Source organism: Delphinus delphis, chromosome 6 (genome assembly GCF_949987515.2).
Source record: "Delphinus delphis chromosome 6, mDelDel1.2, whole genome shotgun sequence".
In the NCBI taxonomy this organism is placed as follows: domain Eukaryota; kingdom Metazoa; phylum Chordata; class Mammalia; order Artiodactyla; family Delphinidae; genus Delphinus; species Delphinus delphis.
In genome coordinates, this window is record NC_082688.1 from 27,099,409 (window position 1) to 27,127,350 (window position 27,942).

The 27,942-nt window shown below is 39.0% G+C and overlaps 1 protein-coding gene and 1 non-coding gene across 6 annotated transcripts in view; one reads left to right on the plus strand and one right to left on the minus strand.

The window, feature by feature from the left end:
• Positions 1 to 27,942, minus strand: part of TMEM38B (transmembrane protein 38B) — a 274,182-nt gene that overhangs the window by 162,074 nt on the left and 84,166 nt on the right. The gene's annotated exons all lie outside the window — the stretch shown is intronic.
• LOC132427813 (U6 spliceosomal RNA) lies at positions 16,061 to 16,167 on the plus strand. The gene has a single exon (XR_009520017.1). It is a non-coding gene; the product is annotated as a U6 spliceosomal RNA (small nuclear RNA).

Here is a 27,942-nt window from a genome sequence, read left to right on the forward strand (position 1 = left end):
AAGCGCCTCATCCCCCACCAGCCACTAGTACAGGCAACTAATAATACACCTTCTGTCTCTACGGATTTGCCTATTTGGATATTTTATATAAATGGAATCATAAAATATGTGGCATTTGTGGCTGGCTTCTTTCATATAGCGTATTTTTGAGATTCATTTCATTCAATACTTTTCACGACCCAATAATGGACATTTGGATTGTTTCACCTTTTGGCTATTATGAATAATGCTGCTATGAACAGTCATGTACAAGTTTGGGTTTTTTTTCTGTTTTTGGCAGAATTGCTGGGTCACATGATAACTCTATGTTTAAATTTTGAGGAATTGACAGGCTGTTTTCCAAGGCAACTGCACCATTTTACGTTCCTACTAGCCGTATATGAATGTTCTAATTTCTTTACATCCCTGCCAACACTTGTTATTATCTGTTTTTTAAATTATAGCCATCCTAGTGGGTATAAAGTGGTGTTGCATTGTGATTTTGATTTGCATTTTCTTTAATCAACTAATGATGTTGAGCATCTTTTCCTGTGCTTATTGGCCACTGGTATATATTGTTTGGAGAAATACCTATTCAGCTCCTTTGTCCATTGTTGATTATGTTGTCTTTTTATTATTGAATTGTAAGAATTCTTTAAATATTTTAGATATAAATCCTTTATAAAATATATGATTTGCAAATATTTTCTTTGACTCTGTGGATTATCTTTTCATTTTATTGATGGTGTTCTTTGAAAACTTTTGAAGGACAAAAGTTTTTAATTTTGATGAAGTCCAATTTACTATTTTTTCTTTTGATGCTTGTGCTTCTGTTTCCATATATAAGAAACTATTACCACATCTGAAATCATGAAGATTTATGCCTATGTTTTCTTTAAGAATCCTATAGTAGTTCCTCTTACATGTCGGTCATTAATACACTTTGAGTTAATTTTCCTATATTGAGTGCAACAGGGGTCAGCTTCATTATTTCGCATTTGGATATCAAGTTGTCCTAGCACCTCTTCTAGTCTTTTGAGTCACTGTGTTCTTTAATAGCCAAGAGAAATAACTCAAAACCTCAACCCGTACAGCTGCAGGAAGTTCAGTACTATCACCACTATTTTTAAGGATTCCTGCACGGAGAAATGTGTCATGCTTCATCATCTCTCTTTCTAAACTCTTGCTCCTGGGTTTTTTCTATCATAGATGCTGTATGGCTCAGAAAGTAAACGCCCATGAACTGCACACATTGCAAAAGAAAGCCAAAGAATGCCTTGCAGTTCACTTTCCTCCTGAGGAAAGGGATCCCAAGCAGGTCTCTCCCACAAGCATACCGTGGCTGGAACCATGTGTGTCACATATGCAACCTTGCCACTCCAGCCACAGCTGATGGCACCAGTGAGCAGTTGCAAAGGTATGAAGAAGGCCACGAACTTTTAAGATGGCTTGATACAGACACTGCTTTAGAGGTATATTCCACATGCGTGAGGGCAAACTGAACCCAACAAATACTCTATTTTGGGAAACGTATATGCTCCCACTAGTATTGTGAATTAATAGGAACTCTTGATCACTACAACTGATCACACCAAGGATGATTTTGGCTTAGACAGATACTCTTAATAATGCTAAATTGTCTAGTAAATGGGTGTAACATTTTATCTTTTTTTAGGGATCTCACTGTGACTCTGTGAATATGATGTCTTATTACAATAAAGTCCTAAAAGTAATCCTTTCCTATTTGGATGGAATAGGATGGAATAAACCCTATTTGGTTCTTTTATGTCATTTTCCACTCACTTTTTCTTTGTAAGATTTCAGATTCTTAAGAATGGTCTACAGGTTTCCTTTTAATCCATCTCTGTTGAGACTAGATTATGCTACTTTTTGATTGGCTTTAAACTCATCAGGTTCCATATTCTAGAACAGTACAGATGATATGGAAGTTTTCCAATTCTTGTCAACTGGGGAAGAATTATCCACAATTACCTATAACCTAGGGTGTGTTTTCTTTTGAGATTTAATGATTTTATTTCTGTTTTTTTCCTTGATTATCACGCATTCAGGCTTTCTATTTTTTAGAATCAATTTTGATCATTTACCCCTCCCCAGGAAACCATCCATTTCTAAGTTACTCTGTTCCAAATGTCCATATTATTGACTTTTAAGTTCTTAATATTCTGCATATCTGTTATTATATTACTGTTCTGAGCTATACTTTTTTTTTGGCTGTGTTGGGTCTTCGTTGCTGCACGTGGGCTTTCTCTAGTTCCGACGAGCGGGGGATATTCTTCGTTGTGGTGTGCAGGCTTCTCACTGCGATGGCTTCTCTTGTTGTGTAGCACGGGCTCTAGGCATGCAGGCTTTAGTAGTTGTGGCATGTGGGCTAGTAGTTGTGGCTCACGGTATCTAGAGCGCAGGCTCAGTAGTTGTAGAGCACGGGCTTAGTTGCTCCACGGCATGTGGGATCTTCCCAGACCAGGGCTTGAACCCGCATTCCCTGCATTGGCAGGCAGATTCTTAAACACTGCGCCACCAGGGAAGTCCTGAGCTATACATTTATTTACATATTTTCTCTATTTTTTCTATTGTGATTAAAATTTTGAGAAGTTTGTCTTTTTTAAAGAACCAGTTCTGATAATTATTGACAAATTCCACTGTCTTCTACTTTTAAGTGTATTTCTTTATAATTGCCCTATTTACGCTTTTTTTTAAAGTAGTTTTTGTCCTTTTTCTAGCTTCTATTAATTAAAAAATTAATACTCGGGCTTCCCTGGTGGCACAGTGGTTAAGAATCCGCCTGTCAATGCAGGGGACACGGGTTCGAGCCCTGATCCAGGAAGATCAGGATGCTGCAGACCACATGCTGCTCTGCAGACCACATGCTGCAGAGCAACTAAGCTTGTGTGCCACAACTACTGAGCTTGCGCTCTAGAGCCCGCAAGCCACAACTACTGAGCCCACGTGCCACAGCTACTGAAGCCAGTGCGCCTAGAGCCCATGCTCTGCAACAAGAGAAGCCACCGCAATGAGAAGCCTGTGCACCACAGCAAAGAGTAGCCCCCGCTCACCGCAACTAGCGAAAGCCCAGGCACAGCAACAAAGACCCAACACAACCAAAAATAAATAAATAAAATAATTTTTTTAATTAATAATTTTTCCAAAAACTTTAATTATATATTTTTTGTACCTCAGTCTTTATAAATGGATTATTTATAAAGCTCTATAAGGGTACATTAATTTGTGGTTAAATCTAATATTCCATGGATCCTTGAAAGGACATGTTTTTTATTTGTATAGTACTAATATAATAATGTTAATTAAAAATATTTAGATAATCTCATCCCTTTTTAAATTACTTCTGTTTAAAATTAATAATGTGTTGAAAGTTGTTATTTTTTCTTATATTTCCAATGTTTTTTGCTCTGTATATTTTGATGCTTCCTTAGCACATACATTCTCATTATTGAATCTCCACTCCCAGTCAGTGTTTCTCATCGACCGGCAGCACCAGCCTCACCTGGGAATTTGTCAGAAACGCAAATCCTCATGCCCCAACCCAAACTTAATGAATCAGAAACCCTGTGCGTGCGGCCCAGGGATCTGTTTATTAACAGACGCTCCAGGTGATTCTGATGCACCTTAGGCAGAGAAACACTGATCTATATCAGCTCTTCTAGCAGTATAAGATGATTCCAAATGACTCAGTTAATGATTACTATAACCACTCTGCTTTCTTTTTTGTTTCTGTTTTCCTGACATATTTTTGCCCTTTATTTTATTGTTGAACATAGCAAACCATTGAATTTTATTTTGTGATCAAATTTCAGAAGTTTTAACTTTTTTTAAACAGGAAAGGTTAAACTATTTACATTTATTCTCATACTTACTATGTTTGGTCTATCTAATGCCATGTTATGCTTTCTGGTTTTTATTTCTTTAATATTTCCTTTCTGTTCTAGTTTTCTATAGGTTAAACCTTATTTTACTCTTCTAAAAATATTTGAAATTCTAGTAGTAAAACTTCTAGCATGTAAAGCTTCCAAAAGCATTCTCAAATCTGTATTTATTTATCAAATACAAAGACTGTAATTTTTACTGTAATCTATTAAAAACATGAAAATTAGCAGTTGCATTTTCCTTTGGCCTCTATTCTTTCTTTTCTGCTTTATTTTAAATTCAGATAGTATTATTTTCTATATTTTCTATAATTTAATATACAGTCCTTTGCCTTCTGTGCAACTACTTTTATCACTATTGTTTAAATTAATATATTCAATGTTCACCACAGTGAAATACCTGTCTCAATGATCTAGAACACCTTGTTACTAATTTGTTAAGCAATATTATGTGGGTGGTATATTTCTCCAGGTACCAAACATACCTGAAGTTGTCTTCCTATTCCCTTCATATGGGAGGCACAACCTCTCCCAGTAAGTTCTACATATACTACTACGTTGTCTTCTGGCATTTAGTGTTGCCAATAATTCTAGCATCAACCTACTTTTTGCTCATTTGTCAGAATTGGGTTTTTTCCTTTCTTATCAGGATGCTTGCAGAATTATTTCTTTTTCTTTGAAATCCAATTTTTAAAATTTTTTTAAATCCAGAAATCCTTTTTTTTCATATTTTCCTTAACCTCGTCTACTCCATTTAATCTGGATTCATTTTCTAGAACACCTATTAATCATGAAGTTAATTTCTGCTTTTTTTGCTTATAGCTGTCATCTTCTTTGATACTGTTTTAATATCTTTGTCCCTTTCCTCTGCATTCTAAGAACACCTAAAGTTTATCTTCCACCTCACTTAATTGCTTTTTCTTTATAGTATACTCCGCTTTCTTGAGTCCTATATGGATATTATTTTAGCTACTTTATTTGTTCATCTGTAGGCATCCTTTTGTCTTCTTACTCCTTTCCTTCCCCATAACAGCCTGGTCAGTTAAATAGAAGCAAGTACCTTGTGTATCTTGTTAGGAATTGATATTTTTTAAATGTATTTTCAGCTTCTTGTACAAAATCTATTTCAGAGGAAAGTGAATTTGCTTAGTCACAGTACATTACCATGCTTCTCTTGTTCTGAGAATTTTTCCATAAACCTTATATTGATTTTTCCTCTGTTCTCATCTTTATGAAGGAGGCATATACTTGTCCAGGATTGAAGCATTACCAAGAAAGAATTGCTTCGGGACTAGTCAGAGTTTGGGTAATGAGTAGTAAAAGAGGGTGCCCTTCCAACTCCTTCACTTTCCCAGGTTCAAATCCAAAGGAGAAAAAAGTTGCAACAGGTTATAAATGCATACATTAAACAACCTAGAGATTAAACAGGGCCACCTGTGGAATTAACATCTGTAACATCAAAGACAGGAAAAGACCTCATGCTGTGCCCTCATTAGGTACATTCCTGATCCCACAATATTTCAGAACCAGAAGGAAACTAAAATCCAGAGAAGTCAAACCATCTCCCCAGCTGTGACATAGTCTACACTTGAATCTAGGTGCCTGACCTCCAAACTCAGCTTTTCTTCTTTCCCCTGAAGTATCCCTGTTTTCTCTGGGGTCAGTTCTGTTAGTTCGTTCTCATTTTTTGCTTCTAGTCTTCATGAGTCTGGCAATCAGTAGTTGTCCATTCATATTGCTGAAGAAAAGACTAGGTTGATTAATGGAGAGATGGGTGTATGTTTGCTCAGCTATGACCAGCATCGCCCCTGAGTGAGAGGAGTGAATGTGGGCTCTCAGTCTGCAGGTGGAGTGTGTTCACTAGGAAGCATCTCTTTAGGGTGTGAGTGTGGGGACAGGCAGGCGGCACCATCCCCAGTGCCCGCTTACCCCAATGTCTGTATAAAGAAGACTGTATTCTGGGTTACAATAGTCCTTTTGTGGGGCCTGACCTCTTGCATAGAGATTTCTTGATTTCTTTAGAAAATATTCCTCTCTCTTCAGCTTTAGATGGAAAGGACACCCACCCTTCAGGGGAATTTGAGGAGGAGAATAATGAGGGAAGCTTGAAAAGTTAAGCAAGGCAGCCATCCCACAGGCAGTTTGTTCATTATCTCCATACTGTTGATGTTGGGAGATGGGGAGGCTCCCCTTCCAATGAAACCTGCCTATCCTCTGCTCTGCTGCTTTCTCCAGGGCAAGACTGAGTCCTGGCCCTCTCCACTCTGGCTTGCCCATGAGTTTAAACTCAATCTGCCTTCTATATTCTAGAAATTCTTCAAAATAGTTGATGTTCTAATGTGCCACACCACTTTCTCATTGTAACGAATCGATTTATTTTATTACTTCTTTACACTGAACTAACTTATTCATGTTGATACTCTTAAGGGTGAAAGAGGTTGAATGCTTGTGCTCAGTCTGCCGTCTTGAACTGAAAGCTAGGTAGAAAATTTCCAACAATTAACGTAAGAGGTGGAGAGCTACAGAGAATATTAAGAATATTATTTTAATGTAACTTGGTGCAGCCACTATGGAGAGCAGTATGGAGGTTCCTCAGAAAACTAAAAATAGTAGAGTTGCCATATGATCCAGCAATCCCACTCCTGGGCATATATCTAAAAAAAACTATAATTCAAAAAGATACATCCACCCCTATATTCATGGCAGCACTAATTATGGTAGCCAAGACACAGAAACAACCTAAATGTCCATCGACAGAGGAATGGATAAAGAAGATGTGGTACATATTTACAATGGAATACTACTCAGCCACAAAAAAGAATGAAATAATGCCATTTGCAGCAACATGGATGGACCTAGAGATTATCATACTAAGTGAAGTAAGTCAGAAAGAGAAAGACAAATACCATATGATACCACTCATATGTGGAATCTAAAATATGACGCAAATGAACTTATCCACAAACCAGAAACAGATTCACATAGAGAACAGACTTGTGGTTGCCAAGGGGGAGGTGGGGTGGTGGAGGAATGGGTTGGGAGTCTGGGATTAGCAGATGCAAACTATTATATATAGAATGGATAACCAACAAGGTCCTACTGTATAGTACAGGGAACTATATTCAACACCTGTAATAAACTATAAAGGAAAAGAATATGAAAAAGAATGTATATATATATATATATATATATATATATATGTATAATTGAATCACTTTGCTGTACAGCAGAAATTAACACAACATGGTAAATCAACTTCAATAAAATAAAGTTTTTTAAAAAAATGAATCTTTTTTTAAGATACTTTCCTTAAGTACCTTAAAATAATACATTTTATCCTAAAATTTAAAAATTTATATTTATGTGTCATAATCCTAGTCTATACAATTCCATATGCATGTTCTATAAATTCTAAGTTTTATAATTTATACATTTTATACATTTATAATTTATATTTATGTAAACTATTTAAAAGTCTATATTTTTAAAAGTACCATATCTTTTTTCATAATGATAAAAGAATGTTTTAAGAGTGTGTTAGGAAAATATACTTATCAGAATAGTGATTTAAAACTCTGTCCCCAAAATTCTGTAACTATGTATGGTGACAGATGTCAACTGGACTTATCGTGATCATTTTATGATATATACAAATACTGAATCATTGTGTTGTACACTTGAAACTAATATAATGTTGTATGTCAATTAAACCTCAATAAAAAATAATTTTTTATGTCAGACAGAGAAACACAAATACTGTAATATCACTTACATGTAGAATCTAAAATAATACAACGAACTAGTGAATATAACACAAAAGAAGCAGACTCAAAGATATGGAAAACAAACCAGTGGTTACCAGTGGGGAGAGGGGAGGGGGGAGGGGCAATATAGGGGTGGGGTAAAATAAGGGTTATTATAGAATACATTTAATAGATATAACCTGTAATTTATGCAAATAACCTGAGATATTGACTGATGAAATTTAAATGAAGCTATTTTCTTATAAAGAACCATTTGGTAAAAATAATAATAATAAATGTTTTAAATAATAATATAAAAAAATGAAAATCTGTCCCATGAAGCCCTGAGGTTCAACAGAGGTGGCTCAAGGATGAAAGAGGAGGATGAGGGAACAGATGCCCAGTGTCCCTGCTCTACTTCAGAAAGACTACCACTCTTTCTGTCACTCTCATTTATTTCATGTATTTGAGGTTTTGTATAAGATTTCATCAGAAAAATATCGCTGTTGCCTAAAAAACTGTTTGAAACACAGTTTTGTAAGCTTTATATTTGGCTTATTCAGGGACACTGTGATTTATAAATAAGCTTTTTTGTTTATTTAATTATCACTAAAGAGTTGGCTGCTCTTAACAATCACAATGTATTTCATTCTATCTCTTGGAATGTTTTTCCTCCTTGATTGCATCACAGGTTTCTCCTGCCACCTGGTGGCCACACGTGTCTATTGCAGGGGCAATTTTTTAATTTAGCTGGTATCTGCTGAAGTTGCAAATACAACTCACAAAGCAATGAAGATTCGTAGAGGGCTTTTTTAACACCCAGTTACAGGTTACAAGACAATTCTATTGTTCCTTAGGCTCCTGGAACTCTGGAGCTGGATGGGCTTATGATAATTATTTGTCTTCCATTTCAGATGTAATCTCTGTGAGGACTCAATAAAGATTTATTAAGCCTTTTATTAAATGATTTCTTAAATTAATTAATGAACAAATGGATGTGCAATGCTAACAAATGCACACACTTCTCACTGTATTCCCTGCCACCATCTCTATCATCTGGATTTTTGTGATAATTCTTAACTGTTCTCCTTATATCCGCCTCCTCTTCCATCTTTCCTCCTTTTAAAACTTAAGACATAGTATTTATCACTCCTCTGCTCAGAGCTCTCTGGAGTAAAGCCAGAGTTTTATAATGGTTTACAAACTCCTGTATGGTCAGGGCCTCTGATCTCATGCACCACACTTTGCCTCCATCACTCCACTCCAGCCACACTGGCCTCCTTGGTGTCCTGCAAACAAGCCCTAGCTCCAACTCTTCTGGGACTTTGCCCCAGACACCTGCCTGGCTCACCCCCTCACAGCCTTCCACTCTTTGCTCCCATGACATTTTCTCATGGAGGGTTTCCCTGACCACCATATTTAAAAATTTCAACATGGAATTCCCTATCTCCCTTTCCAGCTTTACAATAGATGATGTAATTTACATATTGTATTTACTTTCTATGTCTTCTAATAAGCTCCATGAGGAGGGGTTTTTGGTCCATTTCGTCCATTGCTGTATCCCCAGTAGTCAGCACTCAATATTTATGGAATGAAATCCCTGGTTCCCAAGTAGTTCGATTCCAGCGTGGTATCTCATTCAAGTAAGATACTACAGCAGCCAAAACTAATGTGAACCTTTTACTGTGGTCTTAAAAAACTCTAAAGAAGATTGCAGTCATAATCCAAGCAAAATGTCTTAAAATTTTCCTTTCCACCCTTAATTCTTACATTCCAGCAGCTGCTTCCTCTAAAACCTTCACTTCCACATCTCTCCCTGAAACTTCCCCAAGTGTCCTGTCCATGTAGGTTCTTTATTTTCCTTCCTCATGGGCCAATTCGCCCACATCCTCACCAGGACTCACTTCCAGGACTTCTGCTTCCACACCTCTGAGGCACACTAGGATGGCTCCCTATGGAGAAGTGGACCAAGTCCTCTAAGAAGCAAGGTTCCCTCACTCTGAGTGCTCTTCCCAAGGTAATTGTAATAAAGAAGTTTTTTTGGTGATGATTTGTTACAAATGCAACCTCAGAGAGCAAACAGGCCAGGGACCCCAAAATTTTCCCCAGGAGTCACTATATGTGTTTGTTAGTTGAGGCACTTGTAATGTTGTTAACTTACCTATGACCAGTGGGGTAGAAGTTAGAGACTTCCCTTCCCTCTGCACTCTAGTCTGAGAATCTTGACTGTTCTGGAGAGTTTGGAGGCTGGGGGACTGGAGCACCAGGGGTCACTCTAGAACAGAACCTGAGTCAAGCCCTGACAGCCCCGCCCCCTTACTCAGGTGCTCAGCTCTCTGCTAGGAAAGTCTGGCTACCTAGAGAAGCATATTCCAGGGACACCCAGGCTACAAAGCTCTCAGTTCCAGGGACCTGGTTATCGCAGTTGGTGGCCAAGACTCTAGAGTTAAGAGAAAAGGCACTTATTTGGAGAAAAACCCCGGAGTGACAGGACCCCAGAGCTTCTGTCCTTGAATCAGGGGAACTAAAGAACGGGGACCAGAATTACCACCTGAGCCATCACCAGAAGGGAGAGGGAAGAGCTAGGACCAAAGGTGAGCCAAGCACCCAGGAATTCCCTTGGGAGCAGTCTTATGCAGGAAAGGAGATCAGGGGAGCAATACTGGGATCAGTCAATGAGTCATGATGGGGTCACTTGGTCCCAATCTGGCCTGAGGGTCCTGACTCTAAGCACATGAGGCCCCTACCGCAAAGCCGTCCTTGGTAGAAATGAGCACAAGATCTGGAGCAGAATGAAGCCTGCAAGTGGGGCCATCAGAGGACACAGAGTAGTCAGAACATTCATTCATTCATTCCTCCCACAAATATTTATTGAGTGCCTACCATTGCCAGGTACTCTTGGGGCTGACATCCTAGTCAAGTGACAAATCTCTATTTGGGACAAGTCACAACCACAGAATGTCCCCAGTAACCACTCAGCTGGCCCCCCCATACACGCTCGGTCCATGCCTGTGGTTAACTCTTACAACAAACTGCTTACACTAGATATTTCTTTTAACCCTAGAAAAAGTTTAACAACCAAACCAAAATCATCGTGCCTTGAAAAATAAAACAGCGTCCATAGCTGATTTTATTATTGTTATTTCCTAGAGCTCTAGGCAGCCTACTCAGGATTCCAGGATTCCACAGAGCACAATTTAAAATCCTTTGTCCTCTGTCAGGCTGACCTTCCAAAAAACAGGTGGGCACACTCTCTATCCCCCAAGCAGCAATAGCAGGGAGATATATCAAAGTAGAGTGAGCCAGGCTTCATTACCGGAGCTCTGAGGCCCGAAGTGGGCCTCCCAGAGGGTCCATGTGGACTTATAAATAGATACAGTAAAAGACTAAGTAATGAATTTGTGCAATTGGAGGAAAAAGCTCTAAAGCAGTTCTGGCAATGCGGAGACAAACATTTAAAAAACAGTGCCTGTGCACGCACCTCACCTGGCAGATATAATGGCTTCATATACATTCATGAGCTTCGGTCTCCCAGCTCTTCCTCTTTCTCAATCACAATCATAAAAGACAAAGGAAAAGTGAGAGGGGAGAGAAAGATAAACTTTAAGGGTCCAAACTGCAAACACAACCTACAGTTTGTAAATTGCTTGGAGACCTTTGGAGGGAGAATCAAGGAAATGAAAAGTAGAACATACAGGAATATTGCTGTTTAGGGGAAAGTCTCTGCTCTGGGCATAAACGTCTTGTCTGGAGAATGGTTGAGAGGCGCAATACTGACTGAATGTGAGATTGCTTTGTATAAAGGACGGGCCTCGTTCTTTACTCTGCATTCTTCTGCCTGTCTCCTGTGGCCACCCTCAAGGTCATTTACTTGTGGAAGAACCAAGGCTCTATGGTTTTTACTATATTAAACAAGCAAGGGCCCAGGAGTCCTGGCTGTGCTTGTTGGCCCCTGCTACCCGCACCTTCCCAGGTAGATCTTTTTCTTAAGTGAGGTATAGTTGATTTACAATATTACATTAGTTTCAGGTGTACCAAGTAGATCTTCTGAGAGGCCCACCTGCCACAAAGTTGTGGGGGTCTCAGAGCTCAGACCATGGAGTCAGATTTCCTGAGTTTAAATTCCGGCTCGGCCACTTTTTGTTTAACCTGCACTTTCTTCCATAAAGGATTTAAGGTCATCTGCAAAAAGGCTTTTTTTTTTTGCAGTACGTGGGCCTCTCTCTGTTGTGGCCTCTCCCGTTGCGGAGCACAGGCTCCGGACGCGCAGGCCCCGCGGCCATGGCTCACGGGCCCAGCCGCTCCGCGGCATGTGGGATCTTCCCGGACCGGGGCACGAACCCGTGTCCCCTGCATCGGCAGGCAGACTCACAACCACTGCGCCACCAGGGAAGCCCAAGGCTTTTCAATTCTGTGCATTTGTGCACGTGTTGCCTGGTGATTTGGGTAGGGGAATTTGCTTTTAGAAATAACTATAAACACACACACACACACACACACGCGCACACACACACACACACACACACACACACACACACACAGTGAGGAACTCAGCTGCCAGTAACTTGAGGTCAATTTATTGTTATGTGCCGGGGTCTTGTGTCCTCAAAGCCAAGTGCATGTTCTAACTTAAGCTGGAAGGAATGCAGCAGTGCAGCCGAAAGGAATGAATGAGTGATCACAGGCCAGCTTCTGTTTCCGCACCAGGCTCTGTGCTTAGACCAAAGGCAGCGGAGAGCCAAGCAGCCAGTTCAGCGGGGTCACGGGGCTCGGCTGCCCCATCCCTGTGAGTGAATCTGACCCCAGGCCCCGGCAAGCTGTTAGGGGGCTCGGGGCTGCCAGAGGAGCAGCTTTCAGAAGGGATGTGAGATGAAGGTCGTACCCATTTGTGTTTAGCCCTGGCCTCGGCTGCAGCGCTGAGAAGCCTTGGCCCAGGGCCAACTTGGATAATTACATTTCACCTGCCCAAACTCCCCCACGGCTTCCCCGAGAGGCGTATTCCTCTTCCACGGCTGCACTGATCCAGAACATAAATGCTCTCTCAAAGGCAGGAGTCTATGCCTGGGCAGCTGAGGTTTTGTTCCTTAAAAGGAAAATCCTCTTATAACGACACATTTACTCTCGTTCCTCCATTCCTTTGCCAAACATTTATTAAGCAGCTACTTAATAAGTGCTAAGCATGGTGCGGAGTGCTGGAGTGCAAAGATGAATAAGACAATCAATTCTCTGGCCCTGAGGAAGCTCACAGTCTAGTAGGAAAACCATCAGTATGAGTGGTAAACAGCTTTTAAAATGGAGTATAGCTGGAGAACCGAAAAGAAAGATTCCAGATCTCCTTAGAAGAGTCAAGGATGATTTCCAGGGTCGGCAATGTGGGAACTGAGCTGTTAAACAGAACCTCAGTAAGCAGATAAGGAAGAAGAACATGCAAAGCAGGGGACAAATACATATGCAGAGCAAGGGGGTAGGAAAGAGCTAGGAATCGACAGAATAGAAGGCAGAGCGGCAAAAGTAGATGGTACAAGACGGGTAGGAAGTGGAGGAGGCTGGAAATGTAGTCTCTGGTCAGACTGTGAAGAGCCTGGAATATCATGGTAAGGATGTGTCTGCAGTGTTTGAAGATTTTGAAACCTTGGAACAACCGGTCCATCCGTTTTTTAGTAAAGTCACACTGTGGCAGCGGGGAGAGGAGAGTGGGGAAACTAAAGAGCAAAGGTCAGAAACAAAAATATGGCACGATCATCCTAAACCCAAAAAGAGGTAGTGGGAGAGAGGAGCAGAGAGATATGAGCATTCGGGAAGGGAAATCAACAGGTTCCTAGTGTCTGGTTGGATGAAAAGTGAGAGTAAAAGAATTGAGAAGAGTGGGCAACTGGGTGGATGATGGGACTATTAACCAGGATGCCACAGGAGGAGGCAGGGCAGGGGGTGAAGGGCTAAGGCAGTGACCACAGAAGGCAGCTGCGAATGCAGGTCTGGGCTCATTAACTCTGGTAAGTTCTCTGCAAGCACCGTCAGCCGCATTTTATTAACAAATTTATCCCTGGCGGCTCTATGCCCGGGTTCACAAACCTGTGCTTACAAATCCCCTAGAGGGCTTGTTAAAACACAGATTTCTGGGCCCCGCCCCCGAGTTTCAGAGCTAGTAGGTCTGGCGTCCCCAGCCCAAGAATTTGTATTTCTAGCAAATTTCCTGTGATGCTGATGTGACTGACCTGGAGCTCACACCACGAAAACCTCTGCTCTAGACTTTGGTTTGGGCTGTTTCCCCACTTGATCTGAGATTTTCTCTGAGTGGGTAACTAAAAGGACTGATACAGGTGGAGATGATCAAAAATGTTCCCTTTTACCAGCAGAATTTCAAGGATTCAGTTCTAACCATTAAAAACAAGTGTTTGTATTTGGTGGCTGATTTATCTCCCATTTTTTTCTTACTCAAATGACAGGTTTTTTAAAAACCTTAGCCTATAATATATTTTTTGAAGGAACATGATTTTTGAAGGCCAACTATATACCAGGCATCATGCTAAGCACTTTTCCATACACTGTCTCATTTACTTAGTCCTATCAATAACCCTGTGGAAGTCAGTACCATGAGAATTCTCATTTCTCAAGTGAGGATACTTAGGCACTGAAGTAGTTTAAATTAGCCCAAGGTCAAGTTGCCATTAAATGGCAGATTTACTAGAATCTACGCTCAATACTACAGTATACAGCATCCTTTCCCATCCCATATTTTGTAGGCCAGCTATTTCATAGAACAAGACCAGAATTTTCCACATCCTATTATGTCATTAGTCTACAGTGGTTTCCTGAATCTGTTTTCAAAAATCTGCCAGCACGTAGCTGGCAACCACGATGGAGTGTAATAATCATCTTTCAGCTTCTTAATAACCCTTGTGCATTGAACAATCAAGAGAACAGAAGGGTCAAGTGGAAGGCAACGCCCTGTAGTGCTATGAATGTGTTTGAGGATTTTCTGTGATGATGCCTGGGGGATACATGGGTATTCTCAGCATATTAGAGTGTAAGAGCCTCTCACAACATCTGTTCCAACAACATCTCTAGACACTACATGCAGTATCATCCTTAAAAGACAGTGTTCAGAAAGCCCTGAGCAAATGTTAAGATTTTCTGCCCACCTCCAAAGAGGGTAGCAAACAAAGCAAGCAATTCATGTTCCAGCTCTCTATATACAATCATTTAGTATCTAGTAGTTACTTAGCCCCTAGTTTACATGCCTAAACTGTGAGACAGAATGTGTCCTGTGAGACCACAGGACATCAGAGATTTATGACCTGTGTCCCAGGGTTATTTTAATGTAAATCCCTAAAAGCTGGGGAGTACGAGTATGGCTGCTTGAGGAAGCCACATGTACCAGGACACCTTTCTTCTGAGGATATGAAGCTCTTTGAAGGGCATATGTGAGTGCCCTTCTGGAAAAGACGGTGCTAAAGAAAATCAGGAGGAGGACTCTCCCCAAACTATCGCAGAACCAAGCCTGACCCAAACAGTCCAAAGCCCAATAGCAGGGGGTACCAGGAATTAAGTTTTGCTGTCATAGGCAAAGAATCTGCAAGGTAAGCCCTCACACGTAAGCCTTCTCCCAAATCTCTGTCCATATTACTGGACTTTAATATCACCACTAGAGCCTGGACTTGAATCTCAGTTCTTGCGGTTCAGGTCTGGGAATCTCACCCTACTTGATTCCTGGAGCCCCCTTTTTCCAGGGCCTGGACACTCGCATGCATAACCGTCCCAACACCAAAACCATCTCCGCACCTGCAGCTGGCTAACATCTTACTTCAAACTGGGCGGAACAGTGCAAACAGAATACTAGCTCCTGTCTAAATTCCAGCAAAATCTTGGCTTTAGCCCCTGCTGCCCTGCTCCAGACACCACAACACTGTCCCCTGGATACAGACGCTGTGTCCAACATTGCTAGTCCTCACCAAATTTATCTCTTCTTCCAGTCTCTCTTGCAGTTAGATGTGACTCTATGATTTAGTTTTACCAAAGGGAAGTAAGAAATGGTATTCCAAGTTTAGCCCATAAAAACCTCGTATGTGCCTCTTTCCCCTTCCAGGGCAACCTTGAGAGTTGTTTATTAAAAATGGCAAAGTGGGGCTTCCCTGGTGGTGCAGTGGTTAAGAATCCACCTGCCAACGCAGGGGACACAGGTTTGAGCCCTGGTCCAGGAAGATCCCACATGCCGCAGAGCAACTAAGCCCGGGCGCCACAACTACTGAGCCCACACGCCTAGAGCCCATGCTCCACAACAAGAGAAGCCTCCGCAATGAGCAGCCCGTGCACCACAACGAAAAGTAGCCCCCGCTCGCTGCAACTGGAGAACGCCCGCGTGCAGCAACGAAGACCCAATGTGGCCAAAAATAAATAATAAAATAAAATAAATTAATTTAAAAAAAAGGCAAAGTCGTGCTCACTTCAGCAGCACATATATAAAATTGGACCAATACAGAGAAGATTAGCATGGACCCCTGCACAAAGATGCCACGCAAATTCATGAAGCATTCCATTTTTTAATAACCTATAATGGAATATAATATGAAAAAAATAACTGAATCACTTTGCTGTACACCTGAAACTAACACAATATTGTAAATCAACTCTACTTCAATTTTTTTAAATTGCAAAGCCTGTCAGCCTGGTTCCCTGAATGCCTGTGCAGGGCATAGTTCCCCACCAACTTGAAATGTCTTGAACTCTTCTTGTGAGTGAAAATAAACTTGAATGTATTTGAGCCATTATACATTATGGAGACTTTGGTTACTACAGTTGGCCTATCCAACTAATACAAGTGGAGCAAGCCCCAATCCACAACACCCTTTAGAGAATCATCCACGAGGACCCTCCTCATTGGTGAGTTAACCTCCTTGGCCCCGTACTCAGTCTTAGCTTGCTGGTTTCTCCCACCCTGCATGGCTGAGATCCCAGCTTCTTATCTTCCAATTCCATCTAAACAAGCACAGCACTCTATGAACTCAGGGATGGAAAAAGCTGGATTTATGGCAAGGAGATGCGGGCGTGTACACATGCACAGCCCTGAGCCTGTTTCTCTCAGTCTGCTCATCCAAGGGTGGCTTGAATGGCATCCCTCAGTGAGGGAATGTAAGCCTATAACTTCAGTGTCACTCTGTGAAGAGATGACAGGATCCAAAAAAATGCCAATCAATATATTACTTTGCTTGCTTTTCTAGAGTAGATTTTTTTTCCATTTGTTCTTGTGATAGTAGATGTGGAAATTGCCTTCTTTGGGGTAATTAAGAACTTCTGAAACCAAGTGGAACTTCCGTTAACCCAGTTTATAAACAATGTTAGGGGTGTTCTGGGTCCCTATCTGATGTGCTTTTCTTGCAATGCTTAAACGAGGCTTAGAACCTGAGCCCTTGAACCAGCAGAGGGCAGAGATGAGACACAAGAGAGAGGCTTGGGGAACATAGTAAGACCAGTGAATTATCATGAGCATGGGCCAGCTGTTGAACTTTATTTGCTGTGAAGGTAATTCCTTTATCAGAAGAAATGCTATGTGGAATACTATGATGGTATATAAGGCATTCTGTAAACCCAAGGATGATAGATTTAGCAGAAGCTTTGCATTCAGGGAAATCAAATCCATGTCCAAAGTGTCTATTCCAATAAGGATAAAGTGCTGCCCCTTCCATGATGGAAGCAGTCCAGTGTAATCAAACCGGTGCCATACTGGAGGCTCAGTATCGCTCTCTACTGCTGGCAGGTTGGGCACTCAGCAGCAGTATAGCCAAGTTGGCCTTGGTGAGAAGTCCATGTTGTTGAGCTCATACGTAACCTCCATATGAATTTAGGACCAGCCTTTCCATTTTTTGCATAAAAAGATTATTGGAACTTCCATAGGGATTGCACTGAATTTGTAGGTTGCTTTGGGACATACTGCCATCTTAACATTAAGTCTTTCTTCTAATGCATGATATCTTTCCATTTATTTGGGTCTCCTTTAATTTCTTTCAGCAATGTTTTGTATCTTCTTAAACTTGTTGAGACTTGTTTTGAGGCCTACCATATGATCTATGATGGAGAATTTTCCATATGCCTTTGAGAAGGATGGTCTGCTGCTGTTAGATGGAATAGTCTGTATACATCTGTTAGGCCCATTTTGTCTATAATGTTGTCCAAAACCACTGTTTTCTTATTGATTTTCTGTCTGGATGATCTATGCATTGTTGAAAGTACAGGATTGAAGTTCCTACTATTACTGTAGTGTTTCTTACTCCCTTCAGATCTGTTAGTATTTGCTTCATATATCTAGGTGCTCTGATGTTGGGTGCATATATATTTACAACTGCTATAACCTCTTAATGAAGTGACCCCTTTATCATTAGTTAATGACCTTCTTTGTCTCTTGTTGCTGTTTTTGACTTAAAGCTTAAAGTCTATTTTGTCTGATATAAGTATTGTTACCCCTGCTCTCTTGGTTTCCACTTACATGAAATATTTTTTCCTATCTCTTCACTTTCATCATACGTATATACTTAAAGTTTAAGTGAATCTCTTGTAGGCAGATACAGATGGGTCTTATTTTCTTTTCCACCTAGCCACTCTATGACTTTCCATTGGATAATTTAATCCATTTACAAGTAGAGTAATTTTTGATGACTTACTAATCAAGTGAGGACTTACTAATGACATCTTATTGTTTTCTGGCTGTTTTGTAGTTCCCTTATTCCCTTGCTCTTCTCTTACTACCTTCCTTTTGTGAACTGATGATTTTTCATTTTGATATGCTTTCTCTTCTCTTAACCTTTTGTGTATACTGTAGGTTTCTGTTTTATGGTTACCATGAGGTTCACATAAAACATTTTATAGATATAGCAGTCTATTTTACACTGATAATGACTTATCTTCAATCACATACAAAAATTCCACCCTTTTACTTCCCCCCTTTTGTTTCCGATATCACAATTTATCCCTTTTTATATTGTGTATTCATAAATTATTATAGCTACAATTATTTTTAATACTTTTGCCCTTTAACATTTATACTAGAGTTAAGTGGTTAGCACACCACTATATTACAGTATTAGAGTAATCTGATTTCGACTATATACTTACCTTTTCCTGTATATTTTCATGTTTTCATGCTACTAATTAACATCCTTTCATGTTTTCATGTTATTCATTAGCATATTTTCATTTCAGCTTGAATAACTTCTTTCAGCATTTCTTACAAGGCAGGTCTAGGGGTGATCAACTCCATCCAGCTTTTGTTTGTCTGGGAAAATGTTTATATCTCTTTGATTTGTGAAAGACAGCTTTGCCAGTTAGACATGATTTTTTTCTTTCAGTTTTTTCTTTCAGTTGTATATATTTCACTTTGAATATATCATTCTACTCTCTCCTAGCCTGCAAGGTTTCTGCTGAGAATTCTCCTGGCAGGCTTATGGGAGTTCCCTTGTAAGTTACAACTTTCTTCCCTCTTGCTGCTTTTAAGATTCTCTTTTTGTCTTTAATTTTTGACAGTTTTATTATAATGTGTCTTGGAGAATAATCACTTTTAATTTGAGATCATTTGATGACCTATGAGCTTCATGAACTTGAATATCTATATTTCTCCCCAGATTTGGGACATTCTCATCCATTATCTCCTTAAATAAACTTTCTTCCCTCTTCTACCTTTCTTCTTCTTTTGGGACTCCAATAATTCACAGGTAGTTTCTTTTTATGTTTAATTTTGGTCAGTTTCAGCTCTTAGCACAGTAGTAGCTACCTATTCCCCCACCCCTAGCCCTCTGGCAAGCAGCTGTGCATGTATTGCAGGAACAACCTGCACATAACTTGCAGGAGCCAGGGTTGGCCACAAAAAAAAAAAAGTGTGTGGGGGGGGGGAGAGAGAGAGAGAGAGAGAGACCCTGTCCTCCAATTATCAGGGATCTGTGCTTTGACTGCTGATTGATGCTTTTGATCACAAAGGTGCAGACAAAGAGGTAGGGAGCCATTTTTGTTGCACCACCCCCCATTGTTGGAAGTCCCTCCCCCTATGGATTAAATGACTTCTAGGTGATATGAAGGTCCAGTGCCCTTTTTTCTAGGACATTCAAAAACAACTGCATCTGTGGAGGAAATGAGAAAGTGACTGTGCATGCCCAGGAAAGGGGACAGGCTGAAAATAGACATTAGAAGACATTACATTTATTCCTCAGGCTAATCCTTGACACAAAAATAATCTGCAACAAACAAAAGAAAAAACAAAGTAATAAAAGCATTTTTTTTATAAACCAGCAAACCCTAGGGAAGGGGGAGAACCTGATTTGCATTTACAACGTTATTAGATTCAAATGTCCAGCTGTCAACAAAATTCACAAAAGAAAAAGAAAAGTATGACTCATTCAAAGGAAAAAATAAATAAACAGAAACTGTCCCTGAAAAAGACCTGGTGGCAGATCTACTAGATGAAAACTTTAAAACAACAGTCTTAAAGATGCTCAAAAACTAAAAGAAGATGTGGAGAAAGCCAAGTCAACAATGTGTGAAAAAAATGGAAATATCAATAAAGAGATGGAAAACCTAAAAAACAGAAAAGAAATACTGGAGCAGAAAAGTACAATAAATGAAATTTAAAATTTACTATAGAGGGTCAAAGACAAATTTGAGCAGGCAGAAGACATAATCAGCAAAACTGAAGATAGGACACTGAAATTATTAAACCAGAGGAACAAAAAGAAAAAAGATTGAAGAAAAGTGAACACTAACTTCAGGAAACAAGAAAAATCTCAAATAAAAACCTAACCTTACAACGAAAGCAACTAGAGAAAGAAGAACAAACAAAACCCAAAGTTAGTAGAAGGAAAGAAATCATAAAGATCAGAGCAGAAATAAATGAAATAGAGACAAAGAAAAGAGCAGAAAAGATCAATGAAATCAGCTAGTTCACTGAAAAGATAAAGAAAATTGATAAACCTTTAGCTAGACTCATCAGGAAAAAATGGGAGAGAGCTCAAATCAATAAAACTAGAAATGAAAAAGAAGTTAGAACTCACACCACAGATATACAAAGGATCATAAGAGACTACTACAAGCAACTATATGCCAATAGAATGTACAACCTAGAAGAAATGGACAAATACTTAGAAAAGTACAATCTTCCAGGAATGATCCAGGAAGAAATAGAAAATATGAGCAGACTGATTGCAAGTACTGAAATTGAAACTGTGATTTTAAAACTTCCAACAAACAAAAGTCCAGAACCAGATGGCCTCACAGGCAAATTCTATCAAACAGTTAGAGAAGAGTTCCTATCCTTCTGAAACTCTTCCAGGGACTTCCCTCTGGTGAAGTGGTTAAGAATCTTCCTGCCAATGCAGGGGACACGGGTTCAATCCCTGGTCCGGAGAGATCCTATTTGCCACGGAGCAACTAAGCCCGTGTGCCACAACTACTGAGCCTGAGCTCTAGAGCCCACGAACCACAACTACTGAGCCCGCATGCTCTAGGGCCTGTGTACCACAACTGCTGAGCCAACTGCTTCTGCAATGAGAAGCCCACGTACCACAACGAACAGTAGCCCCTGCTCACCATAACTAGAGAAAGTCTGCACACAGCAAAGAAGACCCAACACAGCCAAAACAAACAAATAAAAAAACAAAAACAAAAAAAACTCTCCCAAAAAACTGCAGAGGAAGGAACACTCCCAAGCTCATTCTGAGACCACCATCACCCTGATATCAAAACCAGAGAAAGATATCATAAAAAAGGAAACTTACAGGCCAGTATCACTGATGAATATAGATGCAAAAATCCTCAACAAAATACTAGCAAGCCGAATCCAACAACACATTAAAAGGATCATGCACCATGATCAAGTGGGGTTTATCCCAGGGATGCAAGGATTCTTCAATATGTGCAAATCAATCAGTGTGATACACATCAACAAACTGAGGAACAAAAAACACATGATCATCTCAGTAGATGCAAAAAAAGCTTTTGAAAAAATTCAACACCCATTTATGACCAAAGGAAAAAAAAAACTCTCCAGAAAGTGGGCATAGAGGAAACCTACCTCAACATAATAAAGGCCATATATGACAAACCCACAGCTAACATCATTCTCAACAGTGAAAAACTGAAAGCATTTCCTCCAAAATCAGGAACAAGACAAGAATGTCCAGTCTCACCACTTTTATTCAACATAGTTTTGGAAGTTCCAGCCATGGCAATCAGAGAAGAAAAAGAAATAAAAGGAATGCAAATTGGAAAAGAAGAAGTAAAACTGTCACTGTTTGCAGATGACATGATACTATATATAGAAAATCCTAAAGATGCTACCAGAAAATTACTAGAGCTCATCAATGAATTTGGTACAGTTGCAGGATACAAAATTAATACACAAAAATCTCTTGCATTCCTATACACTAACAACAAAAGGTTAGAAAGAAAACGAAACAATCCCATTTACCATCACATCAAAAAGAATAAAATACCTAGGAATAAACGTACGTAAGGAGGCAAAAGATCTGTACTCAGAAAACTATCAGGTGCTGAAGAAAGAAATCAAAGATGACACAACAGATGGAGAGATATACCATATTCTTGGATTGGAAGAATCAATATTGTGAAAATAACTATACTACCCAAAGCAATCTACAAATTCAATGCAATACCTATCAAATTACAATGGCATTTTTCACAGAATATGAACAAAAAAATTTTACAACTTGTATGGAAACACAAAAGACCCCCAAATAGCCAAAGCAATCTTGTAAAGAAAAATGGAGCTGGAGGAATTGGGCTCCTTGACTTCAGACTATACTACAAAGCTACAGTAATCAAAACAGTTTGGTACTGGCACAAAAACGGAAATATAGACCAATGGAACAAGATAGAAAGTCCAGAGATAAACCCACACACCTATGGTCAGCTAATCTATGATGAAGAAGGCAAGAATATATAATGGAGGAAAGACAGTCTCTAAAATAAGTGGTGCTGGGAAAACTGGATAGCTGCACGTAAAAGAATGAAATTAGAACACTTTCTAACACCATACACAAAAATAAACTCAAAATGGATTAAAGACCTAAATGTAAGGCTGATACTATAAAACTCCTAGAGAAAAATATAGGTAGAACACTCTCTGACATAAATCACAGCAATATCATTTCTGATCCACCATCTAGAGGACTGAAAATAAAAACAAAAATAAACAAATGGGACCTAATTAAACTTAAAACCCTTTGAACAGCAAAGGAAACCATAAACAAAGTAAAAAGACAACTTACAGAATGGGAGAAAATATTTGCAAGTGAAGTGACTGACAAGTGATTAATCTCCAAAATATACAAACAGCTCATGCAGCTCAATATCAAAGAAACAAACAACCCAATCAAAAAAGGGGCAGAATATCTGAATAGACACTTCTCTGAAGAAGATATACAGATGGACAAGAAGCACATGAAAAGATGCTCAACATCACTAATTATTAGATAAATGTAAATCAAAACTACAATGAGGTGTCACCTTGCACCAGTCAGAATGGCCATCATCAAAAATCTACACACAGTAAATGCTGGAGAAGGTATGAAGAAAAGGGGACCCTTCTAAACTGTTGGTGGGAATGTAAATTAGTACAGTCACTATGGAGAACAGTATAGAGCTTCCTTAAAAACCTAAAAATAGAGCTGCTATATGGTCCAGCAATTCCACTCCTGGGCATATACCTGCAGAAAACCATAATTCAAAAAGATACATGGACCCCAATGTTCATTGCAGGTCTATTTACAATAGCCAGGACATGGAAGAAACCTAAAGGTCCATTGACAGAGGAATGTATAAAGAACATGTGGTACATATACACAATACAATGGAATATTACTCAGCCATAAAAAAAGAATGAAATAATGCCATTTGCAGCAACATGGATGGACTTAGAGATTGTCATACCAAGTGAAGTAAGTCAGACAGAGAAGGACAAATATTGTATGATATCACTTATACGTGGAATCTAAAAAAAATGGTACAAATGAACTTATTTACAAAACAGAGAGTCACAGATATAGAAAACAATCTTATGGTTACTGGGGGGAAAGTTGGGGGGGGATAAATTGGGAGATTGGGATTGACATATACACACTACTATATGTAAAATAGATAACTAATACGGACCTACTGTATAGCACAGGGAACTCTACCGAGTACTCTGTAATGACCTACATGGGAAAAAAATCTAAAAAAGAGTGGATATATGTATATGTATAACTGATTAACTTTACTGTGCAGCAAAAACTAACAGAGCATTGAAGATCAACTATACTCTAATAAAAAAATTTTAAACAACATAAAATATATGCTCAAATAATTAATTAATTTACTAGAGAGATTCAAAGACAAATTTGAGCAGGCAGAAGAAATAATCAGGAAAATTGAAGATAGGACAATGAAATTATTAAGTCAGAGGAACAGAAAGAAAAATGATTGAAGAAAAGTTAACAGAGCCTAAGGGATCTGAAGACTATCATGTAGCAGAACACCATCCACATTGTAGAAGTCCCTGAAGGAAAAGAGAGCAAGAAAGAAGAAGAGAGAATATTTGAGGAAAAAATGGCTGAAAACTTCCCAAGTTTGAGGAAAGATATAAATATAAACATCCAAAAAGCTTGATGAACTCCAAGTAAGATTAACTCAAAGAGACTCATACCAAGACACATTATAATCAAACTTTCAAAAGACAAAGAGAATCTTGCAAGCAGCAAGAGAAGTAACTCATCACATATAAGGGATACTCAATTATATTATCAGCAGATTTCTCATCAGAAATTTTGGAGGCCAGAAGGAAGTAGGCCAACATATTCCAACTACTAAAAGAAAAAACTGTCAACCAAGAATCTTACACCCAGCAAAACTGTCCTTCAAAAGTGAGGGAACCACTGGCATTTTTCACAGAACTAGAACAAAAAATTTCACAATTTGTGTGGAAACACAAAAGACCCCAAATAGCCAAAGCAATCTTGAGAACGAAAAATGGAGCTGAAGGAATCAGGCTCCCTGACTTCAGACTATACTACAAAGCTACAGTAATCAAGACAGTATGGTACTGGCACAAAAACAGAAATATAGATCAATGGAACACGATAGAAAGCCCAGAGATAAACCCACACACGTATGATCACTTTATCTTTGATAAAGGAGGCAAGAATATACTGTGGTGAAAAGACAGCCTCTTCAATAAGTGGTGCTGGGAAAACTGGACAGGTATGTGTAAAAGAATGAAATTAGAACACTCCCTAACACCATACACAAAAATAAGCTCAAAATGGATTAAAGACCTAAATGTAAGGCCAGACACTATAAAACTCTTAGAGGAAAACATAGGCAGAACACTCTATGACATAAATCACAGCAAGATCCTTTTTGACCCACATCCTAGAGAAATGGAAATAAAAACAAAAATAAACAAATGGGACCTAATGAAACTTAAAAGCTTTTACACAGCAAAGGAAACCATAAACAAGACCAAAAGACAACCCGCAGAGTGGGAGAAAATATTTGCAAATGAACCAACTGACAAAGGCGTAATCTCCAAGATTTACAAGCAGCTCATGCAGCTCAATAACAAAAAAACAAACAACCCAATCCAAATATGGGCAGAAGACCTAAATAGACATTTCTCCAAAGAAGATATACAGATTGCCAACAAACACATGAAAGAATGCTCAACATCATTAATCATTAGAGAAATGCAAATCAAAACTACAATGAGATATCATCTCACACTGGTCAGAATGGCCATCATCAAAAAACCTATAAACAGGGCTTCCCTGGTGGTGCAGTGGTTGAGAGTCTGCCTGCCGATGCAGGGGACACGGGTTTGTGACCTGGTCTGGGAAGATCCCACATGCCGCGGAGCGGCTAGGCCCGTGAGCCATGGCCACTGAGCCTGCGCGTCCGGAGCCTGTGCTCCGCAACGCGAGAGGCCACAACAGTCAGAGGCCCGCATACCGCAAAAAAAAAAAAAAAATCTACAAACAATAAATGCTGGAGAGGGTGTGGAGAAAAGGGAACACTCTTGCACTGTTGGTGGGAATGTCAATTGATACAGCCACTATGGAGAACAGTATGGAAGTTCCTTAAAAAACTAAAAATAGAACTACCATATGACCCAGCAATCACCCTACTGGGCATATACCCTTGATAACCATAATTCAAAAAGAGTCATGTACCATAATGTTCATTACAGCTCTATTTACAATAGCCAGGACATGGAAGCAACCTAAGTGTCCATCATCAGATGAATGGATAAAGAAGATGTGGCACATATATACAATGGAATATTACTCAGCCATAAAAAGAAATGAAATTGAGATATTTGTAATGAGGTGGATGGACCTAGAGTCTGTGATACAGAGTGAAGTAAGTCAGAAAGAGAAAAACAAATATCGTATGCTAACACATATATATGGAATCTAAAAAAAAAAAAAAGGTCATGAAGAACCTAGGGGTAAGATGGGAATAAAGAAACAGACCTACTAGAGAATGTACTTGAGGATATGGGGAGGGGGAAGGGTAAGCTGTGACAAACTGAGAGAGTGGCATGGACACGTATACACTACCAAACGTAAAATAGATAGCTAGTGCGAAGCAGCCGTATAGCACCGGGAGATCAGCTTGGTGGTTTGTGACCACCTAGAGGGGTGGGATAGGGAGGATGGGAGGGAGACGGAAGAGGGAAGAGATATGGGAACATATGTATATGTATAACTGATTCACTTTGTTATAAAGCAGAAACGAACACACCATTGTAAAGCAATTATACTCCAATACAGATGTTAAAAAAAGAAAAAAAGTGAGGGAGAGGGACTTCCTGGGTGGTCCAGTGGTTGAAACCTCACCTTCCAAAGCAGGGGGTACAGGTTCAATCCCTTGTCAGGGAGCTAGGACCCCACATGCCTTGTGGTCAAAAAAAGACCCCAAAACATAAAACAGAAGCAATATTGTAACAAATTCAATAAAGACTTTAAAAATGTTCCACATCAAAAAAAAAGAATCTGAAAAAAAAAAAAAAGTGAGGGAGAAATTAAGACATTCTCAAATAAACATAAGTTGAGAGAGTTCAACACCACTAAATCTTCCTTAAAAGAAATCTCAAGGGAGTTGCTGTGTGAAATGAAAGGACACTAGACAGTAACTTGAAGCAATGTAAAGAAATAAAAATTTAATATAGGTAAATACATGTACAATTATAAAACCTGGTATTATTGTAACAATGGTTGATAACTCCACACTTTGTTTTCCACATGATTTAAGAGACTAATACATTTTTTTAAAAACAATTATTAGTTTAAAAGCTAGTATTACTGTAACTATGGTTTGTAACTCCACATTTTGTTTTCTTACATAATTTAAGAAGCTAATGCATTTAAAATAATTATTAGTTTACGTTTTGGGGCACACAATGTATAAAGATATAATCTTGTGACATCAACAACCAAAAGGGGTGGGAACAGAACTGTTAAAAGAGCAGAATTTTTATGTCATTGAAGTTTAGATGGTATAAATTCAAATTAGAGTGTTATAACTTCAGGATGTTAAATGGAATACTCATGATATCCAGAAAGAAAACAGCTGTAGAATATTTACAGAGGAAATGAGAAAGGAATTTAAATGCGTCACTATAAAAAATCAACTAAACACAAAAGAAGACAGTAATGCAGGAAATGAGGGACAAAAAAGCTATGTGGCATAGAGGAAACAGAAAGTGACAAGAGTAGGTCTCTTTATATCACTAAATACAAGCATACCTCATTTCATTGCACTTCACAGATATTGTATTTTTTTACAAATTGAAGTTTGGTGGTAACTCTGCATAAACAAGTCTGTCAGCACATTTCTCCAAGAGCATTTGCTCACTTTGTGTCTCTGTGTCACATTTTGGTAATTCTCACAATATTTCAAACTTTTTCATTTTTATGTTATGGCAATCTGTGATCAGTGATCTATGATGTTACTATTGCAAAAATATTACAATTTCCTGAAGGTTCAGATGATGGTTAGCATTTTTTAGCAATAAAGTATTTTTTAATTAAAGTATGTTCATTATTTTTTAGACATAATGCTGTTGTACTTAATAGACTACAATATAATGTAAACATAATTTTTACGTGCACTGGGAAAACAAAAACTTCCTATGACTCACATTATTGTGATATTCACTTTATTGTGGTACTTTGGAACTGAACCCACATATCTCTGAAGTATGCCTGTACTTTAAATGTAAATGGATTAAGTTTCCCAATCAAAAGACAGAGATTGGTAGAATGGATTTAAAAAATGATCCA